Below are 22,452 nucleotides of genomic sequence, written 5' to 3'. Positions count from 1 at the left end.
TTCAACAGCTGAGACAGTCCATACGTCAACTTGTTCATGATATAGTTGGACGTAAACTGTATAAAGTCACTCGAAAAGGAATTCAGGATTATTCCCACCTGAGTAACCTCATCCATCTGTGCCCCATGGAGTTCAGCTTCGGTGAAGTAGTTAGTCATCTTCATGACATGATCCCTCACCGGAGTTCCCGCAGTCATCCTAGTGCTAGTGCACTTACGGGTGAGCTCAATGCGGGCTTGCTCGCTTTGCATCCCAAACATTTGTTGCAACGAGTCAAGGATCTCCACAGCGGTCTCCTTCCCTTCCATCTTAGTTCGCAACGCATCAGATATGCTTGCGAGCATGTAGGCCACCGCCTTGTTATTGGCAGTAGTCCACTTGTCATAGTCCTCCCTCAAGTTCTTGGAGGCACCATGAGCAGGAAGAGGAGGTCTGTCTTCGGTGAGGATAAAGCGAATGCTTTCACTCACAAGCACAATGTTGAGATTCGACTTCCACTTAGGGAAGTTATCTCCAGTCAGGACGTCTTTTGACAACAGGGCCATAATAGGGTTCGACATGATTACTAAAAACATAAAAATACATTTATTAACAATATGAAAAGAAACAACCATCAATATAATTTAGGAAATAAAAACTATAATGCAAACATGCACGGGATAAAATACTAAACAAAAGGACCCAGTTTTTATATTCCAAGGTAATTCGACTAATAGCCACAGTCCGTTTCACTCTGGTGACGTAACGGAGTGCACCTAGTGAAAATGAGAACCATCTCAGATTAGTGAGCAATCATAGTACATGCACCTTCATAACTATGCTCACTAACTACCAATTTTATAGGAATCTTTGGCCACATGAGCAACCACAGGTTGGTTCATGCATGTGTCAACCCAACATTTCAGTGAAAGAAATCTAGCTCATACGCACTAGTGTAACTAGTACACGCAGAGATCAACCCTCCCACCTATCGTCAGAGACACAACCTTGGTATTGGAATCAGAAAAGCCCTTCCGAATGGAACTGACCACCATGTTTAGAAAACCGCCGGTCACGAGGGGATCTTTCATCCTCACGGTGTTGTGTCAATGTTGGAGACCTACGACTCAATATACTTTCAGTATTTTAATTTTCCTAGCATTAACTTTAATCTAGGTGATCCACTCGAGTTAACTAAGTCATATTAAAAACTTGAGTGTTTCTAAGCTACCCTTAAAAAACAGATGTTTCGATATAGCTTAGTGATTAGGAATTCGTGACATCTAGTCTTGATTATCCTAAAAGTATTCCATCACGGAAAAGCTCCCAGTAGAGAAGGTGAGACACTAGGTCTTCTTAAGTACCTCTCAGCTTAGCCTCTTATCGGCTTGGTGACAGAGCTCTCCGATCCGTTCAACTCATTCATTAATTAACTATCCTAATCCAATTAGACAATTTTAATGAATGAAAGCCCATGACAACCATTAACATACGATACATGATCTAAGTTATAGTATACAAGCATGGCATAGTAATTAAATAAACAAGCAAGAGCATGCAAGAATGGTTTGATTCGGATTGATCGTTTCCTATTTGATTCTATAAAGTAAATCAAGATAAGCCCAATCATATTGGCCCATGGATTCAATTGGGCCCATTCTTATGTCCCTTAGAAAAATAAATCAATATCAAATTATTTAATTTTTCTAATTTTTTATCGAAAAAATTAATTAAGTAAGGGCACATTCCAATGTCCCATTTAAAATAAATCGATATCATAATCATTTATTTTGTAATGTTTTAAATAAAAAATCATTAGGGCTCAGCCCATACAATTATTTAAATAAAACATTTTTAAAAAAAACTTAATTTTTTTTTTCGGTAAATTTTTTTTTTTTTATATATATAAGTGGGCCCGTGGGCCCACTAGGGTTTCCGGGCTGAGGCCCGGACGAATCCTCTAATCTTGACCTAGGTCAAGATTAGACTTGAGGCTGCACCGGACCGCTGCCGCCACGAGGGCGCGGCCCGGCACGAAGAGGACGGCCGAAACTTGTCACAAAATTTTGTGACAAGTTTTCTTGTGGCGTAGTCGTGGAGGCTTTCTTCGTCCGTCATGCTTCTTCGTTTTGTGTCCGTCTCTCGCCGATCGTCGTGATCAAGAACGTCGCACCATCGGATTACAACAATAATAATAATAATTACATAAAACCTATACCCTTTGAATTTCGGGTTTACAAAAAAATCTAGAAAAGCGAGAATCAAATATTCTACGATCAAACCACGAATCACAATCCACATATCATATATTGAATTGCATGAAATTCACATCCAAATATAATTTCATTCAAACCATATTTAAATTAATTACAAGAACGAATCGATTAATTAATCATAACATCTAGCTCTGATACCACTTGTTGGGGAATCAAGTGGGTATCAGACACGAACAATCGCTCTGATACCACTTGTTGGTGGATCGAGCGCGCATCGGACACGAACGATCGCTCCGACGCGCCTCTTTTGAGATGATTCCACCATATAACCATATTAATGCGGAAAAATAATTAATTACGCTGATCATAAGCTAATTAAATTATGGTTATAATTAACAAGATCTAGTTATGTTTAATTAATTTAATTCACGAGAGCATATAAGTCAAGCAACCGATATAGAGCGAAAAACGAATACTTACAGTTTTTGGCTCACGAACTGAAAGCTTTCACAATCCGTCTTCGTCTTGAGTCGTCTTGATGAAGGACTCGAGGATGACACCTTAGTCTTCCGAAACGTAATCTCCGAGGCGAATAAGAAAGATGAGTGGGCACAGTCATTATCTCACTAGATCACGAAACTAGGTGTTTCGAGATCTCGCTCTTATTTTACTAAGAATGGAAACGAATTTCCGAGGGGAAGAGAAGCAGAAGTGCACGGCCAATGAGGGCTAGGTTGCACGAAATTATTAGGTCAAAATCATTAATTTTTGTCTTCTCATGAACCCCTATTTATAGTAGTAAAAAGGAGATATTCATGGAATCTTCCAGAATATTTTATTTCCTTTTATTGTGTTCACACTAGTGGATTAAATCTAGGCCATTGGATCTCAACAAGTGAATCCTACTTTTTCTCTCATCCATCAGATCAATATCTATGAGATATTATTCTTTTATTTAAATAGAGAATAATTTATTTAGTGAGATGATAAATGAGAATATATTATTCTCCTAAATATTCTCCTAAATACTTTCCTTTAAATAAGGAGAAAATATAGGACAATATCTTATATTTTTCTCTCTCCTTTATTTAAACAACTAAAGAAAAAATATTGGTAAATACCAATATTATGAAATTCGAATTTTAGGCACACGGCCAAGGGGATTTGCGCAAACCCTAGTGCCAAAATTCCCAAATTCGACTTTTCATGTGTGCAAGGCCTAATTGCTTAAAACCCAATTAATTATTTATTTACTTGGTCCAACAATAAACAAATAATTAATAATTGTTTATTTACTTGATCAAACAATAAATAAACAATTCTACTATAAATATTTATTTAATTCTGCGAATACCCGTTTTCCAGAATTAATGCTGTCAATCACAATTACAGCAAGTGAGATTAATAATGATAGACATTATTATACGAAAGTTCTTATCCGCCTTTATCAGAGCCGAATCGGGGACTATGGACCTAGTAATAGAAGCTTAACAAATCCGATGAAAAAGACGAAATAGTCTTTTCTCTTTTGTCCATCGATTCGTCTAATCTTGGTCAAATACTCCACCTCGTAAGCCAAGACTGAACTCTCCTTTATACTAGAATTATATTTACTCATCGTGATGAGTGTCCACTGATATAGTCAGTTCGTGATCAAGATCCTCCAGGTTCAACCCGTGTCAAGAGAAGTCAATTTTTCCGTTATACTTCTCTTGATACATATCAGCCCTAAGCATTGTTGCTTCCCCAGCGAAAGATTCTTTCGAACGTTACTTACTTCGAAAGTGCTAGCAATCTATCGGTTCTGGAATCAACCCTTAGGTGAGTGAACATTAACCTTCTTTCAGGAAGGCTGGATTCCGTATCTGTAAATCACTTCCCACTCGAATCATGCTCTGAGAAAACTCCCAAGACATAAGCTGTGATTAGCATGAATAGCCTTTTAGCGAATGAGTCAAAGAGCCCAGTAACATAACCCAGTGTCCATGATCACTTCAGGATTTAGATCAAGTCTCACTGTGACCATCATAGTGGCCTCGGTTAGTGTGTCGTAACGGTCCTTAAACGACACATCTACACCAAGACCTGTCCGGGTCGTACACTTACCACAAGTGTAGAATGTTCCCACATAGTGATCAGCCTTCACCCATGTGTTCCACATATATGACTTTAGATATAGCTTTCCAGGCGCATATCAGTCATCGACCTCGTTTTAGCTCACCGCCCGAACTCAGGTGCCCAGCACGTGACTCAGTTTAATACGGAGGCTATGGAAGATAGTTGTTATTGATTCTAATTGTTTAGAACTCAACCCACTAATCATATAATGCTAATAAAGTAATCTTATTATCGAATTTAGTAATCATTTATTCATTATCTTCAAGTGGGCAATATTCTTAACAATAGTACTATCGGGTACGACTTTAGGTGCGACATAGTCGCACCTAAAAGTCCGCAGCTATTACTATTGGGTGCGACATGTCGCACCCAATAGTATATACTATTAGGTGCGACACTATTGGTTGCGACTTATCGCACCTGAAGTCGCACCTATTTTTCCGTGGGAAATCAAGAATATGGCGGGTATTTGACTTTTGGGTGCGACATGTCGCACCCAATAGTCTTCCCACCAAAACACCAAACAGTGGTTTAGACGTCGCTTTTTAAAAAAACGATGTCAAATATTTTAAAAGAGCAGTTTTTTGGATGTCAGTTTATTTAAAAGTGACTTCATTTCTTATTTCGTTTTTGAAAAAAAAAAATCAGCCAAGATTTACATTCTCTTGCAATGAACGTGCATTGGAAATCTTTACACTAAAAAAAAACCCGAAGAGCCTTAGTTGTTTCGTTTTTGTGTGTTACTATGTTAAAGAGTTGCCCCGAAAACCCGAGTCGTCGCTGTTTCTCTTTGCCCTGATGTCGAGTTCTCGGGTGGTTTGGCCTTCGCTGCTGGAGCTGGAAGGGTAAACGCCATAGTTGCTGGTGGGTGCGTTGTACTCGCTGCTGGGCCCGTATTCCTGGCTTCCCAGAGCCATCTTTCTGAACTTCTTCAAGTCGTCATTGTACTGACTCGTGTCATAGTCCGAGCTCCCGTGTGAGCTGTACACCGTGCTGCTCCCGGGTCTTATTCCCTCGTTCAGGTCCGCCAGCGACACGTCTCCTTCCAGAGTAACCCTTTATTTTAAGCAAACGTTCTGCGACTATTGCCGAGGATTCTCCAATAAAGAAAACATCGGTCGAAACCAGATCACAATCACATAAGAATGGAGTCTTACCCGAAAGTTCCCATCACTCGGGTTGAGACATGAGTGTTGACATCCGAAGAAAATTTGGCAAGCCCGAAATCTGCAACCTATGAAAACAAACATACAAAGAAAAAAAATGTGCAACTCTTGCTGAATAAGATAACCCCACAACATTTATTGCGACATAGCCATTCACTACGAAAAAAGGTTAAATTTTTTTTTACCATGGCCTCAAACTTGAAATCCAAGAGAATGTTAGCCGTCTTAATGTCACGGTGAATGATTTTTGGGATGACCTGCAACATCAATCAACAGGGTCAAAAAATAAATTTGAAAAAAGCCAAAAGAAAAAATTCAATCACAAGCGAGCGAGAGCTTACAATCTTCATGCAGATAAGCAAGCCCTTTTGCAGACTCTAGGGCGATTCTCAGCCTGGTTGGCCAATCCATCGTCGGCCGACCTTTCCCTACAGTATATACATACATACACATCAACAATCTTGGATCCAAAAACCAAATCCAAACCCGGGATGAAAAAAAGGGGTACCGTGTAGGTGAAACTCCAAGGTATTGTTGGGGACGAACTCGTAAACGAGCATTCTCTGGGACCCGGCCATGCAATAGCCGACGAGGGAGACGTACCATCATAACTCGAGCTACAAAACTTGAAATCGATTGATTCTAGCGGCAAATGAAAGTAGACTCATGTAGCTTTCTAACGAGATATTACAAGCATATATACGACAAGAATAGCTATCTCAAAAACAGCCCGTAATTCACTGTTACAATTCTGGAAATCCCGTTTTACTGTTGCGAAACACAAACTTTGGAAATTCATAACTCATTCAATACTCAATGGATTTACATGTTCTTGGTCATTTTAGAAAGCTCATACAGTCTACTATCCATGAAAAATATCCAAAAATAAGAACTCAGATCATATCGGTCTGTCCACGTCGATTTACAGAGGCAGTTCAAACAGTTTTTCTTTTTCAAAAATTCGGCCAAATTCAAACCATTAACCTAAGCATACAATTACAATTAATTTCAACTAAACATTAACCTAAGCATACTAAACCATTTAAAGTTTTTTTTTTCTTCATATATATATATATATATATATATAAAATACTAATTATTAATATATATATATATATATATATACACAAAAAAATAACCTTAGGCGGCGGAGAGGACCGGCGTGGAGGAGCGAAGGCGGAGGAGAGGACCGGCATGGAGGAGAGGACCAGCGCGGAGGAGCGGCTGCGGAGGACCAGCAACGGGACAATAACATCAACAATTCTTACAATTTCAGAATCCCAAAATTAGTACCTACGGCTGACCCAAGCCACCTGAAAACAATTCAAATCCACAATTAAAATCATCAATTCACACTCACAATCAAAATCCCCAAATCAAAATTCCCAGCCACACGAGCAACGAGCCCGACCAAATATCTAAACACAACCCATGAGCGTTCAACAGAGGTGACGAGAAATCATACCTCTTTCGGTTCTCAGCTCGTCTTCGGAGACGGAGCACGGCTCGTTGCAGGTGCCGGGGCTCGGGAATGAGGCTCGGAGGCTCGTCGAGCCACGTAGAGCTCAGGTCGAGGCCTCGCGCGGTGCTCGCGTCAGGGGCGCACGCTGAGGTGGCGCGGGGCGGGGAGAACCAGGCGAGAGAGAGAGAGAAAGGGAGCGGTGGTGGTGGCTGGTCGCGCGAACCAGCGGAGGCGCGCGCGCGCGGTGTCCAGCGCTCGGCACAGGAGAGAGAGAAGAAGACCGGTCTGAGGACGAGCGGCGCGCGGACTTGAACGTCGGAGAAGGCTCGAAAAACTCCAGGTGGTGGCTCGGAGAAGAGAGAGGGATGGGATGGTGGTGGCTCGGAGAAGAGAGAGGGATGGAGATGGTAGTGGCTCGGAAAAGAGAGAGGGAGTGAGATATTTGGTGGTGGCTCGCAGAGGGAGAGAGATATGGAGGGAGAGTCTGAGTTTGAGAGAGAGAGAGGCAGTGAAGAAGTGAAGAAGATGAAGAAGACGAAGCTGAGTTTATAAATTAACCCTAGTAATCAGGTGCGACAAGTCGCACCTGATACTCAAATAGGTGCGACTAGTCGCACCTAAAAAAACTATCAGGTGCGACTAGTCGCACCTGATAGTAAAAAAAATCTAAAAATTAATTCCACGTCAGACAAATGAAAAAAATGAGGGGGAGAAGTTGAGCGCCTAATTTTTTTTAGACTTTCAGGTGCGACTAGTCGCACCTGAAAGTTTTCAAAACTATTGGGTGCGACTAGTCGCACCCAATACCACTTAAAATCAGCGAAATTTTTTTCTTTTCTGGAGCCCTATGGGTACGACAAGTCGCACCTGATGCCCAATTAGGTGCGACTTTTAGGTGCGACAAGTCGCACCTAATGCCTCTCCGCACCAGAAATGCTTATTTGTAGTAGTGCATTAGACTAGACTAAATACATGATCAGTGTAATAAATGTGTGTAATAACTACTTCTAGGAAATAGATAATAATAAATATACACAGAGAACAAGACATAGGAAATAGAATGAAAAATAAATGCAACATTTTTCCCAAAGTGAGATGAGTTCCAAGGAACCGGCTGGTTCCAAGATGGTGAGGTCAGTTCGGAGTGAGCTGAGTTGGATTCCGAACTGAGGACGAGTTAGGTGAGACGATCTGACGAACTGAATGGTGAAACGAGCTGACGAACTGATGGTGAGACGAGCTGACGTGGTGATGGTGAGACGAGCTGACGAACTGATGGTGAAACGAGCTGACGAACTGAGACTAGCTGACGAACTGATTTTCTACACTCCCCCTCAAGCTTGATTTGGTATGATGAAGAAATCGAGCTTGGATTGCACAGTTCGAAGAGGCTCGTCAATTGGATAGTCATCGAGTTGAACTTTCTCGTGGTTGGTCTCAATGTGAGGTGAGTGCGGACGAGGCTGAGGATGAGCTCGGACGTTACGAGGTTTCTCTGTTGACATGCGAGCTTCGAGGACTTCGGCTTCATCTTGAGAGCTGATAACTTCGGCGGGTTGGGCTACAACTTGTGTTGAGAGCTTGATGTGAGAAGAGCTTCGACGAGTTCGAGTTGGAATATGCTTGCTCGGTGATACAAGCTTCCACATGACTACAACTGATTTTCCTCCAAGCATGTCTGTCGCTTTTGCAGGTCTTCGTTCCTAGAGTTGCGTCTTGGAACAGAAGTTGAGTCTTGGAGCTGGTTCATGTTGTTGTGTGGAGTGGTGTTAGAGCTTGACTTGTCCAAGCAGCGTAGAGATCCTTCCAACTTTGGCATAGATGGTAGCTTTGACTCATGAGCTCGGCGTCTGAGTGAGAACTTGGCGGGACTAGATCGGATAGTCATTGATCAAGTTCTCCCTCTGACTGAGTGATGAGCTCGTTGGATAAGAGCTTGGTGATGAAGTGAAGAGCTCATTTGGTGAGAGCCCGAATGTGTCGTTCACTTCTGATAGTTATTCTGTTCTCCCCCTGACTATCAGAAGTGGAGAAGAAAGATGATCTCTTGAGAGTGAAGACTTCTTAGTGGCGAGCTCGATGTAGTGGGGAATAATGTCCTGGCCGAAATGACACCAAGTGGATATGTCACCGAAGGGAAGAGGTCACCGGAGTAAGGCTCAGTTAAGAGCTGATTTGGTGACGAGATGATTCGGTGACGAGAAGACTTGGTGATGAGTGCGAGGTGTGGAGAGCTCGGCTTGATGATGGGAGCTCGGGGTGATGAGAGCTCGCTGTGCAGAGCTCGAGATGGTGAGCTCGTTGTGGAGAGGTTGAGGTGGTTAGCTCGTTGTGGAGAGGTCGAGGTGGCGAGCTCATTGTGGAGAGGTCGAGGTGGCGAGCTCGTTGTGGAGAGGTCGAGGTGGTGAGCTCGTTGTGATGAGGTCGCGGTGGTGAGCTCATTGTGAGAAGCTCGCTCGCTCTATGAGAAGCTCGCTCGTGAGGCAAACATGTTGATGAGAACTCAATGTCTGCAATGAACTCGACGAGGAGAGTTCTTTGCGATGAGCTCAATGATGTGTGCTCAGTGTGTGCCATTTCCTACTTTGGATAGTCATTGATTCATTTCTCCCCCTGACTATCCAAAGTACATCAATTTAAGCTTTGTGAATTTCTTCGAGTGAGAGGTCACCTAGTGATAGCTCGCCGAGTGAGGGCTCGCTGAGTGGGAGGTCACCAATTGATATGTTTAGTGAGAATGTGACTCAGAGAGGAGATGACTCGGTGCAAAGCTAGTGATAGCTCGCCGAGTGAGAGGTCACCAATTGATATGTTCGGTGAGGATGTGACTCAGAGAGGAGATGACACGGTGCAAAGCTGAGACGTGGTGATGATGAGACTCGGAATTCTTCACTTGACAAATAGGCTTCACACTGGATACTTTGTTATCAAAGGTGCACCACTTCGGATAGGCATTGTTTTGGTTCTCCCCCTGACTATCGGAAGTGGGGCGTTATATATATATGGAAATGTTACCTCGTAGTCACTTTTCCAAACAAGACTGAGGTCGAGGTCAAGATCCAAGTCGAGGTCGAGGTCCAAGACTGAGTGGCGAAGTCGAGGTCGAGCTTGGGACGAGTGGCGAAGTCGAGGTCGAGCTTGGGAAGAGAGGCGAAGTCGAGGTCGAGCTTGGGAAGAGAGGCGAAGTCAAGGTTGAACTTGGAACGAGTGGCGAAGTCGAGATGCTGATTTGCGGAGCTGCGACAGACGTCCATGAATGAGAGATCAGAGAAGACTCGGTCGCAGAGGCGGGGCTCGCTCTTGGATCTCTAGCGACGTTGCGGGGTGTCCGCTGTGGATGGCGCCAAGGTTGTGGAGTTGTTGGAGAACTAGGCTGCGCAAGAGTTCACCTATTTATAGATATGGTGGATACATTAGACTAGACTAAATACATGATCAGTGTAATAAATGTGTGTAATAACTACTTCTAGGAAATAGATAATAATAAATATACACAGAGAACAAGACATATGAAATAGAATGAAAAATAAATGCAACACTTTTCCCAAAGTGAGATGAGTTCCAAGGAACCGGCTGGTTCCAAGACGGTGAGGTCAGTTCGGAGTGAGCTGAGGTGGATTCCGAACTGAGGACGAGTTGGGTGAGATGATCTGACGAACTGAATGGTGAAACGAGCTGACGAACTGATGGTGAGACGAGCTGACGTGGTGATGGTGAGACGAGCTGACGAACTGATGGTGAAACGAGCTGACGAACTGAGATTAGCTGACGAACTGATTTTCTACACCACCATCATGATTTCAATCGACGAAAAAAAAACTATGAATAATATATGCCAAAAGAGATAAATTGTAAAGTACCTATTTCCTCCGATACAATTTTACCGATACCGGAGATAACTATGGATTTCTCAAACTGTCAAACATTGATTTCAACATATACTTTTAAAACTATTCACTTTTTTTTTTTTTTTTTTTTTTTTTTTGTAGATCAGTCCTTCCAATTTGTTGTTTTCAGTATCCTTAATATATGTTTATTAAACTTCATTAGCCTCTATGATAATTTCGTGTGACTTCACCAAACGAGTTGCAACAAATAGTGTACAAGTACTTCGTATCCTCAAATCTGATCAGTACAATTCTAAAAAATATATGGAAATTGTTTTGGACGAACATTGGACTTGGACATTTTATCACAATCAAACAAAGGGAAGGAAAAAAGAAGACTCGAACATCAATCCATATGGTCGAAAATACACGGACCTCAAATCATTTCAACTTTGAACAAAGTACAGACAATCCTTTATGGCTTGGCAAGTACACATTCTCTCAACTTCACTTTGAAGTGTCATTTATTTATTTTACTAGTATTTTTTTTTTAAAGAAATTTACATAGGGGATAATGGCGGCATAAATACCCAAAATTTTCGACTTGTAACACTTATATTCTCAATGTTTGAAATTCGTGGACAAAATATTCAAGCTCACAAAGTGGTGTCACCGTTAGTATAGTAGACGTTAATATTAGATGGAGATAATGGAGATAATATTAGACGGTGAGATTGTATTACAAAATATAAAAAACATTTATTTAATTGATAAATCCATTTTTTTTTCTTTCAGAAAAACAACAAAACAAATATGAAATGCAAAAAACTTTAAATGGAAAATGCAACCACGAACAAAAGCCCCAAATTGAAAACCTAAAAATCGCCGTTCTACTTTTCTTCATTCTCCTTATCGAAACCCCAAAATTAGGCAAATGGAAGCTGAAAACTCATCATCCACAAGCCATTGTAGCTTGAGTTGACGGTGTTCACAGATTACAGGACCGAGAAAGGGAAAAAAAAAATGCTTGTGCGAAGTTCAAGAGGTTCAGAGGACTTCGTGGACCAATCTGAATCCCGGAAGGAGATTTCTGGGCTGCTACAAGACCCAGGTAAAGAGATAAATTTGAAACGAGATAAATTTGAGCATGGGTTGTACTCTTGCCTGCTCATCCTCGTGGTTTCCTCTTCATCATCGCTACAGAGGCTGTCCAGGTCACTACCAGACCTTACTCCATCATAATCATCGCCGCCACCACCTTGCTCAATGCAGACCTCGTTCACGGAAGACCATCACTTCTTTGGGTGCATCAATTCTTCAAGATCTTCGTCGTCTGCGTACTCTTCTTCATGAAGTTCAAAGTCGGCCGCTTCAACTTCTCCTTCGGTCAAAGCTTCGAATTCCTGCTTCTCCATCTTCTTCGATTTAGGGATTTTGTTTGTTCCTCTTTTTTTTTTTTTTTAATTTGGTTGTTCCTCTTTCTGATAAAAAGTTATTTTATTAACATCACAGGTATTTGTTATGTTGTTTTTCTGAAAGAAAAAATTGATTTATCAATTAAATAAATGTTTTTAATATTTTGTAATACAATCTCACCGTTCATTTGTTCCACATCTAATATTAACGTCTAATACACTAACGGTGACACAACTTTGTAAGCTTGGGTATTTTGCCCACGAATTTCAAACATTGGGAATATAAGTGTTACAAGTCGAAAACTTTGGGTCTTCTTGCCACCATTATCTCTTTACATAGATATTGCCTTTTTAACGCTACTTTACAAAAATCAATCATAAATCAAATATTTACACTTCTATTAATAACTTAATTGTGAAAAACTGTAATATCATTAATAAAATCAGTCACGAAATTTAAAATTTTGTGACCAGTTTCATTAAATGTATAACAGTCTTTTTACGACTCATTTACAAATAAATGTGTAAATATTTTTTTCATTTTGAAAAAAGACTTGGTTAAAATGATAACATTCATGTAATTTTCCATTTTTTTTTAATCACATTCTTCAACACAAAGTTCCAAAACTCGTGAAGTATGATATCATGACTTGTGATTAATCCATAATACTATGCAAGTCAACTCTTTCTTCCCTTTATTTCAATGTGATACTAAAAGAAAATGTCTAATTTTTTTTCCCTATGATACTAAAGGTGAAAGAGCCTGATTTTTTAAAAAAAATTCGTTTATAGTTAATTTAGTTTGATTAATTAAAATTACAACATTAAAATTAGGTCTTCATTAGTATCTAAATAATCGTCTCGTCGAAATATTCGCATTCATAATAAATTTATTAAAAATAAATGTATAGATCAGGAGTTATGATTTTTTTTTTAATTTATTAATAACATCCTTTATTTAATTTATAAAAATGTCATTATTAGTATCCAAAATTCACACATAAAAGCCTACTAATTTCTTGCTACACGAGGGTAAAACAAATAAGTTGAAGACAGAAAAGCTTTGGAAGAATCTAAAAGGACGTTTTCATTGTTTAGTACTTGGTTTATGGGCTCTCCCTAACTTCTTGGGCCTATTCCAATTCCAGAGGAGTTCAACAAAGAGATAAATACAAAATACAGAAGTAAAATAAAAAATAAAAAAAATAAAAAAAACAAGATCGACCATGAATTGAATTATTTCAGTAGATAAGAGGACACAAATTCTTAGGTTTTTGTGCAGTGCCACGTGGACATCTCTCACACACATTATCCTTGGGAATATATGTTTACACTTTGCTTCTCATAGCATCCCCTCGTCTTCATAACTTTAGTTGTATAGAGATAACATGGATGACATTCAATATTATATGCCGATTAAAGTCAACATAAGAAAAGAATAAATAGGGCATAATTACTCTTTTTAGCATCAATGCCAAATGAAGAATTTATTATTATTTTTTTTTATACAAAATATAATAAACACCGTCTCAACTCTTTCCAAACTTCATTCGTCATATTCCATTTTCAATTTTATTTACAATGGTGTGAGTTAACACTATCCTAGTATACGTCCAATATATTCATGATTACTTTATTTATTTATAATAATGTTCCATAATCCCCTTTTTATATTTTAAATCAATTTCATATTTTCCGATTTTCTTTTTGTATATTCCCAAATAAAATTTGTATGTTTTCAATCCTTTTAGAAATAAATATGATTTTAGTCTAAATTTATTTTTATATTTTTATCGTGTCATATTCTAATGAGAAATTGCCTCATTTGCCACCAATTTCATAACATTTTCCCACTTTCCACCAAAAGACTAATTTTTCAAAAAATACCACCATCTATGTCAACAATGTTGACATCTATTTTTGCCACCATTTAATCGTGACAGGCAAAAATAGATGTCAACATTGTTGACATAAATGGTGGCATTTTGGGCAAAATTAGTCTTTTGGTGGAAAGTGGGAAACTGTTATGAAATTGGTGGCAAATGAGGCAATTTCTCTATTCTAATTCAATTATATAGTACTTATAACTTTAATTATTTAATAAATTTTATCATTTAAATAAAAATGTGAAAATAAAATAAGATTATAGTTGGCATTTTTAAAAGTTGTTATCATTGGAGTGTTTTTTTGTAAGTTGTCAAGTAAATGATGTGGAAGAATGTTATGATTAAATATTATTATAATAATGATGTGGTTACTCCTAGCATTGGATCGGAGATGCTCTCACATATATATGGTAATGACCGAGTATGTACAGACATTTTAGAGTTTTTTTTTTTTTTTTTTTTTTTGAGGAAACATTTTAGAGTTCAATAATACAATGTTTTCACCGGATAAGCATAAGATTGAAGTCCCTTGTTTTTTTAATAGCGAGTCCCACTATACGATCTATTGATTTCGCATTACTTGTAGCGCCAAAAGAGTCTCTCCGTATTCTTCCATGAGTGAGTCCATATTCTCACATGCGTGTCCATTTAATTAGAATCACACTCTAACCTAGCCAAACTGTTAGTTTGAACTTTGAAGTTTTGATTCTTCTTATTGATCTTCTAGAAATTTTGAAAGCTTTTATGCTTTGACGTCATTGGTATTTTGAAAATTGTTGGATCATAGTTTAATTCAGTTGTTGGCTCCTATTCCTTATTAACTAGAGCATAAAGAAACATTAAAAGTTATGCATTACCATAATCGTGACAACCATGCAATATTATAAAAAAAAAAAATCACATAAAAAATCTTGTAAACTAATAAAGTTTATGAAGTTATGGTTTACACTCTATTCATTGTCAATAAACTTTGAGATGTGACTTCATATACTTCATATGGTATCATAGCCTAACAAACATCTGGTCCAATTCTGCGAAATTCAGCCAAAGATAGTGAGTGATCTTTGAAAAATAATCAAAATCTTTAAATAGCAAATTAAGAATCTCGCATAAAGAACAAAACTTAACAATGTTACAAGATTATGACTTACTCTTCTCATTGTCCATTGATTTAGAGATAAAACTCACTATACTTCACAAAAATAAATATGTTATGTAAAATGCATTTGTGATTTAAATTCATTTAGATTATTATCAAATTAATATCCTAATGAAAGTGTATAGATATTACGATTAGGACAATACAAATTATACAATGTAAATATTTGAAAAACATGAGGTTCAAATATATTACGTACTATTAGGTGTGGTAGTTCAAGTGGTGAATATTTCGACTCACAACAGTTTAAAGTCATGAAATTGATTCACAATTGAGGCAAAAAAATTCCTCAAAAAACTGTTAAACGAACAATCAAACGAGACAATGATCATATCTTACAAACTACGCAAAATAATGATCTTAAAATACTTTATTTGTTAATAATTAAAGAGCATTCTTTTTAGTTGCAATAGGTATGCTATCAGTGAGCTAGTCAAACTTCAAAGTAATTTATTTGTTGAAAGTCCAGATCTACTGTGTAACCTGCTTGTTAGATGATGTTAAGAACAATAAGAAGAACAACAAGCAACAAGTAATGAAAGCAAGTAAAGAACACCAAGAAATGGTAACCCAGTTCGACCTCAAATGTCTACTCTGGGGGGATACCAATCCCGGTGAAAAGAACAACTTCAACTAAACAATATGTTGAGTACAAGTCGGAATACAATGGATGGTCACCTTCCACTATTCCTAACTCCAAGCTATTTCTATGGTGTTGTTAACATAAGCTCATCCTAGGTTTGAGAGCTCCCATCACTTTTCACTCTTACACTCTCCCAGTGTTTCACTTCATTACAATAACAAATACCACAGCAACAATTGTAAAACACACTAGGTAAGACTTCGCCGGACGAGAGTCAAAAACCTAGAAAACCAAAAAAACACACTCTTGAAAAGTTGGTTTCGACGGTAAAGTGTGTTACCCTTTCCTAGGGTATGACATTCTCTTTTATAAGAGACAACAAAAGAGAATGTCCTGTGATCAGACACCAGGACAGATGACGCACATCAGGACGAGGACAGCCAAAAAGCTGTCAGAAAGGCCACGTCGAATCCTGGTCGTACAGGAACAATAATGTTCTGTACGACGCTAGAGACATCACCAAAGACAATAGAGTTGCCTGAACCAAATGACCAACTCAGTATAACTACATTTGTATTGTAGGATACTAAAATAATTATTTAAAAATAAAATTATAAAAAATAATCACATCGGACAAATGAATATATCAAATAGAACTACTTTAAAATAGAGATTTATGGTTTAAACAAGAATTTGTAACCATAGAAACATTACACACAAGGTTTAATTTCAATTGAAAATTTAGAAAATTCTTAATGGGATAAGAAAATTACTATAAATTTATGCAAAACTCTCTCTACGATTAAAAAAAACGTAAAGGGTATTCTCTTCTCTTTGCACTACTCCTCTCCTGAGTTGACCCTAAGCTCGCTTTCCGGCGAGCTTGTCAACCTGGGAGAGGATTTACGGGCCTTAGATTCCCGTCTCTCCAAATGAAGAATCGCCGACATCTCTTGTTCGGCGGCTACGGGTTGTGCTATGCGGCTTCCGGTGGAGCTTTTCGGCCATGGGTGGAGCTATTCGGCTATGGGTGGAGCTCTGCGGCTTCAGATCTGGGGCATGGTGGAGTTTGGTCGCTTAGTGGAACGATGGTATCGGCCTTCACCGATAGTGGCTTCGTTTCGCCCAGATTCGAGGACAACAAGGGGATCCCTTGGCTTGTTTTTTATTTTGATCTTTTTAGAGTTTTGTTTGGTATTTCTTCATTTCAATTGTGGGATTGTTTTTACGGTTGTGTTGAACCTTTTTTTTTTTATTGGAGACAGTCATTCCGCCTTCCACTATTCTGATTTGGGTTTCCTATTAGATTTTTGTCTATACAAGATGAAGAATCATCTTCTTTATGAACATCGGACCACAGTTGTTTTGATCTCTCCATCAACCTTGTGAGTATTTTGAAAGACTCAATTAAGTAGTCAATTTTTATGTGCTCCATATTCTTTCCTATGTCGGAAATGTGCACAAGATGAGCGAACACTTGAACTTAGTGTTAGATTCATTTTGACATAAGTCCTTATCGTGTTTAAGATGTTATTTACCTTTATTCTAATAGAAAGATTCGTGCAATATTTAAAAAAAATGAAGTTTAAACTCAAAATGAAAATTTGACATTTCAAAATTACAATAGTAGGAATTTTGCTTTATTCTTTTGCCAATTATGCACTTAGATGGAAAATGACTGTATATCCATTTGGCCACATGTAATTCCCATTTCATGATGGTATATCGAAATTGATAGGCAACAGGTCCAAAGAGACTTAAATTGGTTAATGACTTTTGGATCCTTTAAGAGACCATCACCCATTTGGTCTCTGAATCTATCTACGCACTGTGATAGTGATATATGCAAAATGAGTATATTTTGACCATTGAAGGGGTTCTTCAAATAAGTATGAAACTTATGGTGCAATATATCATGATATTATGATTAAAGACTTTTTTGCAATATATAGTAGCCAATTACAATTATCTCAATCTTTGACCTTTATAATATAAACAATTGGTCATTTTATTTTTATATGGAGAGGCTTATTAAAACAAAATGCAAATCGAGAAACGAGCTTCTAGTTGTTCATTACGAGACAAACTGTCATTTAGGTTTTTGACTTTTGAGTCCTTAAGAGTTTTTCCAATGCATAACTATATAATTTTATGAATAGAGTTAAATTTCAAAACTCTATAATTTTATATTTTGTGTAACTTTTACACCAAATATATAATGTTACATTAAATTTAGTGTAACACTTTTATTTGATTTAAAAATTACATCAAATGTTTAAGCATTATTTTAATCTGATTAATTCATAATCCATAATAAAAAAAGTATATATTTTAGTTAATCTAATTAATCAATATACTTTTAACTGTTTGGAGCTTTATTCATAATTCATAATAATTTCTCCAGTACCACTTAAATTAAACCGATAATAAAAAAATAAGTTTATAGACATCAAACAAAGTTAAGCCGATAATTAAAAGATACTAATATAAATACTATTACTACAAGTTTTAACATTACAAAAAAAAATACTACAAAGATAAATTTTTTTTTTTAATGTTGTATCATTTATTCCCTAAAAAAAATATTGTATTATTTATGTAACGAAATTTATTAATTTTTCATTTTTATTAATTATATATTTTTATTTTTAAATAATTTATTATTAATTTATACTATATGTTACACATTTATAATAAATAAAATACAATTATACTTTTATATATGTAATTAGAAATAACTAAATAACTAATAAAATTAATACACTTAATTTTAAAAAAAAAAAACTTGCAAAACCATACATCTTAGAGCCTCACATGAAATAAATTACACTATGTTGCACATATTTCGACCAGTTTTTTTTAAACATTCGACCAATTTTATACTTTTCGACCAATATGACTAGTTTTTCAACCATTTTTTTCAATTTTTCGTCTAATTTACTAGATTCTCAACCAATTTACAAAAATTTGGTCGAAAATTTAAAAGAATTATATAATAAAGAAATGAGGATATATATACACGAATGAAGAGATGATATGATGACTTCAGGAATGCCAAAGATTCATTTTCATAAGATTTTTGGTTGTCTGACTTCCCAAAAAAATCAGTTGTCTTGATAAATGAGTCGCAATGATGTAATTTATGTTGTTTTGAAGGATATTTTGATGATAGTAAATAATATAATTTTGAAAGTATCAGAGAGCAATTTCGATAAAGATATAATAGTAAAATGTATCTAAATGAACAGTGTACACCGCTTTGCTTTATATATATGATATAATATATATTTTTAAACATTTTACGTTTTTATAAGAAGGATTTTTTTTAAAAAAACATTTTACGTTTTATAAGAAGGATTTTTTTTTTCATTAAAAAAGAGAAGTCGCATTATATATATATATATATATATATATATATATATATAATTAAGAATATGTGTATGTATGCGTATCAGTATTATCGGTGACGCACTATTACCTATTATTACTGTGGATCATATGAACATAAATAATACTTTAGAATATATTAGTCCAACATCAATAGCTATAATTAAGACAAATGTCATGATGACAGGGACACTAATAATACTTTGTTCCACCGGCCTACCTCACGGCCAAATATTCCATTCAAAGCAGAGACATTAGAATTCCCTTCTAAAAATGATCTTCACAATATCAATGAGCAATTTCTTCGTGGACCTCAAAATTAGAAGAATAACAAATTTAAACTCATTATTTGAACAATATTCAATATTAAACTTTTGACCCAAATTCGAACATAAATACTTTTTAATTTAAATAAACTTATCTTTCACTCTCACTCTCTCTACGACGAAATCCGTTGAGATACGATTGTTTCCGACGAGCTACGACGGCCTAGAAGAGTAGCTTACCATTCTCCGATGATTTTGACGAGCTTGACTTGAAATCGACCCCGACGTGACCCCGACGTTCAAAATGATAAAAAAAGGTAAGATTTTCATCTTTATTTCGTGTTTCTATTGTTGTAGAATAGTTAATAGTGATTAGAGCGATAATTAGATTATTTGGATTGAATGTTTTATAAAAGTTGGAGTTTTGAATTTGAGATATTTTCCGATGAAATACGATAATTTATGATGAAATTCATAAATGTTTACGATGAAATACGATAAAATTCAAATTTAAGATGAATTACGAGGCATTAAGATGAAATACGATGATCTACGATGAGAGAAAAAATGGTTAAATGAGCTGAAAATATATTTTTATCCAAATTTGAATCAAAGTCTAATTTTAAATATTTTCAACTATTGAGATTAACTTTTATATTTCTTGACTTTTGAGTTTTACAAAATTAAATTTCACATATCAATTATTAAATTACAAAAAACAGTAATAACTCATAATTGTATGTGTAACACCAATAATTAATTAGCAACTAATAAAGTAATAACAAAAATTGTTCCAAACCAAAGGCGTGAGAAAGCAAGCAAAAAGACGGCCATACTTTTCACCACTCTCTTCGGTCAAGACTGAGTCTACTCGCCGCCTTTGAAAGTAAATTGAAACTTGGTAAAAGACATCAAATATTATAATTTTTTTTTTACTTTCTATTTAAAGTTTAAACCCACAAATAATTTTGTACCATTTTTAAGGTTTGCTCCAAATTTAGCACCATCTTTTATACCAAAGGGGATAATTTTTTATTAATATATTTTTAATTTAATTTCTTCATTTTAATTATCTAATTATTATATTTCATAAATGATTTGTTCAAAAAAAAAAAAAAAGCTTGAATCCTCTCATAAATCCTAATTGCCGTGGTCTTTTTCTAAAAAAAATCAAGACTTGGGCTATCAATTTTCGGTCGTCGCCTCCCCTGTGATACGGAGATTCCGGTGGTCTCGACCAATGAAGGACTATCGACTTAAGAGAAGATATTTTTTATCTTTAACTTCATGTTTTGCTTTTTCTTTTGTTATGCTTTAATAATCCAGACTTATTAGATCTAACTTTTGTATCGTCCGCTGTTTAATCGAAGTGGTTTTGAATATTTTTCATATATGAAATCAGATCTAAGATATGGGATTTTTTTTTTGCGTGGATCTCAGTCGGGCAAGACCGCTCAAACCACAACATGCAACAGGAGAAGACCAGTGTTTCCGCTCGTGATTCGTATAGTAAATAGATAATGATTAATTACATGCTTAGACGGGTAATCCACATTTTATTTTGTTATATTTATAATTATTTGTGGTCTACTTTTCATCTTCTTCCTATAGAAGTTTTTGAATTTCCTTTGCACTATTATTGTAATCTAAACATTTGGCTTTTAACAATATATCCATTTGAGGAGCCCTTTATAAAATATAGTTATAAATAAAACGCATTAATTAAGCTAGATATTCAATTAAACTAATAAAAAATATATTAAAAGAGGTAAAAAAAAATATTGGTGTAATTTTTACACGAAAATAAATAGTACTCAAAATTTAGTATAACACTTCAACTTTGTCTTTGTTGATGAGTCGCCAACGATTTTGCTCCATTGAACAACTCCTTCACCGTTCTGAACTACTATTTGTGCTAAGTTACTTTACTAATGCGAGTCAAAGTATATTGGTAACATTAGTTCCAAAGTACATTTTGAGTTTCATCATAATAATATTTGTTGTGACTTGTAAATCCGAAGATTGAGCTAACTTAAGCTAATTATAGATTTTTTTAAAAATCCCTCTTCACCCATGGGGACCGGAGAAAGCAAAGAGAAGAGCAGAGATCAATTCCTGCAATTCATTTTAAACATGCATCAGCCAGGATGATCTCCCACACAGGGGGCGGGAGATCCCCAACACTACAAGGCCATAAATTCTCCATTAGTAGGTCTAGAACATTACCTAAATCAACCAAGAGCTCGAATCCTATACAATCGACGAGCTCGAGGTACACCAACCTGGCAAGCAAAACCCTCCAAAAACACATTTTTTGGGGATCAGAGGGATTGCACATTGATGCAGCATAATGTTTCATATTTTAATGAGCATTTAAAAGGCTTTTCATTTCCATTTTCGTTTTGTCTTTACTAGCCTTTATTTCATATCAGTTTCTTATCTTTAATTAGTCCTCTAGTGTTATTGCCCATTCATGTATTTCTCCTTCAAAATAGGCTATATGAAGTCTATCTCTATGTTGTAATATGGCATATCATGAATATAGAAATACCCAGAAAACTTGAGCTTTTGCTTGAACAAATTTAGCGTTTTTCTTCTTTCCTATTGAACAAGTCTGTCTCATTGGATTTGAGCAGGCATGGAACGTTGCGGAATCGCCGACCGCCATACACGGATAGACAACGTGAGAAACAGGTCATCCCCGATTATACAAGCCGGAAGAGCATTTCGCCTCCGAAGACGAAACCTTCTGACCACCATATGGAAAACACCTTGCAGATTTCCTCGCACATCAAAACGAAGACTGTCATCTTTGAATAGAGCCAAAGCTCGGTCTGATGACCACTCGTCCTCGACTCAGCACACCGAACGGACTTGGGCAGAGAAGAAACAGAGAAGACACAAGAAGCAAAGAAAAGAAACCGAAATACACTAAAGAAAAAAGGGCCTTGACCTCACCTCACGAAGAGCGAGGACAGTGCGAAGACG

Source organism: Urtica dioica, chromosome 2 (assembly GCF_054948205.1).
Source record: "Urtica dioica subsp. dioica isolate 48M chromosome 2, U.dioica_male_clone48M_v1_H2, whole genome shotgun sequence".
Lineage (NCBI taxonomy): Eukaryota > Viridiplantae > Streptophyta > Magnoliopsida > Rosales > Urticaceae > Urtica > Urtica dioica.
The sequence above is the reverse complement of the archived record's forward strand: the minus strand, read 5'-3'. Positions refer to the sequence as shown.